Consider the following 3,281-nt stretch of genomic DNA (forward strand, 5'->3'; position numbering starts at 1 on the left):
AGTCAGAACATGCATCTGATTCTGGAACCTTTAGTTCAGCCACCAGTGACTGCTTAGCTCGACACTCACTGGTGTTGTGAGTGGAGCTCTTATGGAACTCACACCATTTTCCCGTTTCCTTTTTCGTCTTCGCGGTGCTGTTCTTTGCCTGCAGCTTTGGCGGGTTGTCTTGGGCTGCCCCGCCTTGGCTTTGTCCTTTGTTATGTGTTTTAGGGGCACCTTTCCCTTGCTTCAGATTCGCAGACCCAAAGTCTCGCTTCTTTTGTTTAAACTTCTGCTCGACCTTGACGGCATATCGGTATGCTGTGCCGAGCGAGGAGATGTTCAGGAATTGTATTTCTTCCTGGATGTATTTGTGATGGAAGCCGCAGTATTTGAGTATCAAATGCTGCTCCATATCCTTGATACCCAAATTTGTGCGAAGGGTATGGAAAAGATTGGTGAACTCCGGCACATCTTGGTCCCTTCCCTGCCGCAACGTGGTCCATTTTATGTATTCATCCTCATAGCTTCCGACAGGGTAGTACTACTCCTTGATGGCATCCCGGAATGAATTCCAGGTGGGTGCAGCTGAAAATAGTGAGCCAGTATTTTCATCCTTCTGCTCGCAGTAGGTTTCCCACCAGTCCTTGACGTGGGGGGCTGCTTTGAGAAGAGAGAAAACAATCTTTTCCCGACTTGAAAATTCATGAACAGAAAAATAACCCTCCAGCAGATTTAACCATTTATCTACAGCATCTGCTTCTATCTAACCCTCAAAAATGGGGATTTCAAAATTAACTTGTACCTTGAAGGGCGTGGCATTTCCAGAGTAGCTGCTGGAAGCCGATGCGTCGCTTCTGGGTAGCCGCTGAAGGATTTGGGCAAAACTGTCCATCATCGCGTTCCGTTGTCGCTCGAGGGCTTCTTCGAGAAAGATTTTGATAGGATCTCCTACCCCCCTCATCTTTCTTCTCATCTGCCATAGGAGGCCGTCGGGATCTGCGAGGCTGGTCTCGCAAAGGTTCGACCAGTTCAAGCCCTAACTCCTTATATCCCGACCTCGTTGGGGACATGCAAAGAAAAATAGAGAAAAAGCAGACCGCTCTGATACCACTGATCTGGATTTAAGTTGGAATGCAATAAAATATAGATATAACCATAAAGACATATATGCAGTGGAAATAATACTTCATTTCATTAATGGAAAATACTGATATATGCTTAAAAATAGAAATAGAAATAACCCAGCTAGGGCGATGGTAGCTTATCTCTAAGAAGAGATGTGTCGGCTACATGCCTCTGAACTATTCCAAACTCCCTTTACAATGAGGCTCGAAGGCCTATTTATTATTGAGAAACAATGGAAAACCCTTCACATTCCAAAACCTAACCCTAGAAGATGAAATGCCAAATTGTGGGCCCCGTTTTGGGGTGAGTTGGACAGCCAACTTGCCGGGGTCGCGAATTGGTCATATAATCTCCGTTTGACGCGCATGATAGCCCGTTGGAAAGATCTCTCCGAGGACTATGACAGAAAGATGATTTTTTTCAGAAAAATCGCTCGTGGTAGATTTCCCAAAAAACGTCGTTTAAGGCCTCAAAACGGCTCCGGAAGTCTAGGACCCGAAAAACTACTAAAAATAGTAAGTTGTGCTAAAATTAAGGAAACTGAAAATGCTGAGAGAAACAATGGTGGGGGTCCAAGTGGACTTGGCAGGTGGCCACCAAGATCCACCTGGATCATCTTTTCCCGTGTCAAGCTCATTAAAAAATAAAATAGATATCCTTCGAATTCGAGTTTTTGATTACATCTCGTAAATTCCCAGTCGAGTCTTTTACTTGATCTCAAAAATGCACCTTCATTACATCTGCCTATTAGTAACCAGTAGTCTAATTAGGTGAATAAAATGAAGCTTGGGGGTCATGTGCCTAGAATTAAGTCATTATGTTGGGAGCAAGAAAACTTATTTCAAGCATAGTTTTTCTTTGTTTCAAACTTGTATAAAAATGAAACTACTCTCAAGCATAGTTTTTCCTTGTTTCAAGCTTGTGTAAAAATGAAGCCAATTTCAAGCATAGTTTCACATGTTTCAAGCTTGTGTAAATATGAAACCATTCTCGTCATATCCTCTCGTGTTTGTCATTTTTATCAACCTGATTCTTCCAAATGAGCCTTGGTTTTCTCATTCCATCACCACCATTCGCTTGGCCAATTATACGCTTTCACTTGGTTGTTTTATCCTTTCCTAAGGAAAAACTATGATAAGTGGTCTTATTAGCCTACCTCTTAACCTTTATGCGTTTTGAGAAATTCCATCATGACTAGAACCAATTTCTACCCTGTATACCATTCGTTCTTGCAGGAGGAGTCATCTTTCAACTCTTTTCAGACTCCCTAAACATGTCAAGATTGTCGAGCAATTGTCTTTTCGAACTTGTTAAAGTAAATGAAAATACATCTACTCAGTATATTTTTAACCCTTTTTTAGACTGGGATAGATTATTTATGAAAAATGAATACCTTAGTCAAACACAGCTAAGAGGCTCTCCTGAGTATTTCTTTTTCCCTTTTTGGACTCAAGAGAAAATTTACGAAAAGGAACTTGTGGAGTTTTCTTTTTCGCCTCTTTTTCAAACTCTCTAAACATGAAAAATAATTTGAGTTACACCATCGCTAGACTCGTAAAAACATCAAATAGCAATGGACCCATCAAACATGACGAGACCAAACCACTCCTTCTTAGTGTTTGTTAAATATACTCAGAGAGATTCATCTAAGTGATGAAATTATAAATCAAGCATATGTTATCCCCCTCAAACTTGTTGAAAATAAAGAGGTATTGACCAAAAATTGTTGGGAAAATTGGGAAAACAGGGTACTTCACCTATTAATGGCAATGAGCCACTCTTAAACATGACACTCTTTCACCTCATCTTTGTGACTGTTGAATTTGGAAATCTTCTTGTCTCTTTGGTTCATCACACCATATTAAAATCATGCGTAATTGGTTTTGGATCAACACTACTAACTCCATAAAATGTCGCCGATATGTTCAAGAGAATTCCTTCAATTATTATATGCTACAATAGTCGTAATCCTTCATTCATGTCTATCGTTCCTATCATTAGCATCATTTTGTCTCAAATATTCATACCCATTTCATGTCGTTGATGGGGGATACATCAAGGCCCTCCTGGGATGATTCACTTCCTGTCGACATCAACTAATTATCCAGGAAGTTGACTTAGAAACTCCCTTTGGTACCTCAAGGCTTTCATACATCAATGGAAAGTTTCCT

This window comes from Pinus tabuliformis, chromosome 8, assembly GCF_031772625.1.
Source record: "Pinus tabuliformis cultivar Carrire ecotype Pingquan chromosome 8, CPIR1, whole genome shotgun sequence".
In the NCBI taxonomy this organism is placed as follows: Eukaryota; Viridiplantae; Streptophyta; class Pinopsida; order Pinales; family Pinaceae; genus Pinus; species Pinus tabuliformis.